The sequence below is a fragment of the Trypanosoma equiperdum genome (assembly GCF_001457755.1).
Source record: "Trypanosoma equiperdum strain OVI genome assembly, contig: ctg_1181, whole genome shotgun sequence".
In the NCBI taxonomy this organism is placed as follows: Eukaryota; Euglenozoa; class Kinetoplastea; order Trypanosomatida; family Trypanosomatidae; genus Trypanosoma; species Trypanosoma equiperdum.
This window is the reverse complement of record NW_027123151.1, coordinates 7,930-8,419: the sequence shown is the minus strand read 5'-3', so window position 1 is coordinate 8,419 and position 490 is coordinate 7,930.

Sequence of the window (490 nt, the reverse complement as noted above, 5' to 3'; positions counted from 1 at the left end):
GTTCCATGATACTGCCATCATCGGTGATTTTTGACAGCTTCTACAGCTTGTTATACTGTCATTTCTGCGCTAATATCTACCACACTTGAGTAAAATGTTCGGATTGATAATCAACTATACTCTTCCACGCCGTTCCTTCGCCTGTCACGTAGTTACACTCGGTATTTTTCTTCTCCATCTTATATGTTTCTCCTGAGCGAAAAAAGAAGTTTGAACCTTGCGCGTATACTGAATACTTCTGCTTATATCAGTTCTTTGCGTCTGCTGATGTCCCTCGTGACGTTTGTGTTCTGAAATTCTAACATTCTATTTTCATCCCTCTTTGTCTTTTTTTCTACCTTCGTTTCCCTCAATAAAGGTTCTTTTTTTTCTCTCTCTTTGCCACTCGTCATTCCTATCACTCACTTACTTCCGCTGCACTCTTACCATTGATTAGAGCGCCTATGCTTCTTGTTGGCGGCCTTTGGTTAAACCTGTGCTACTACTACTG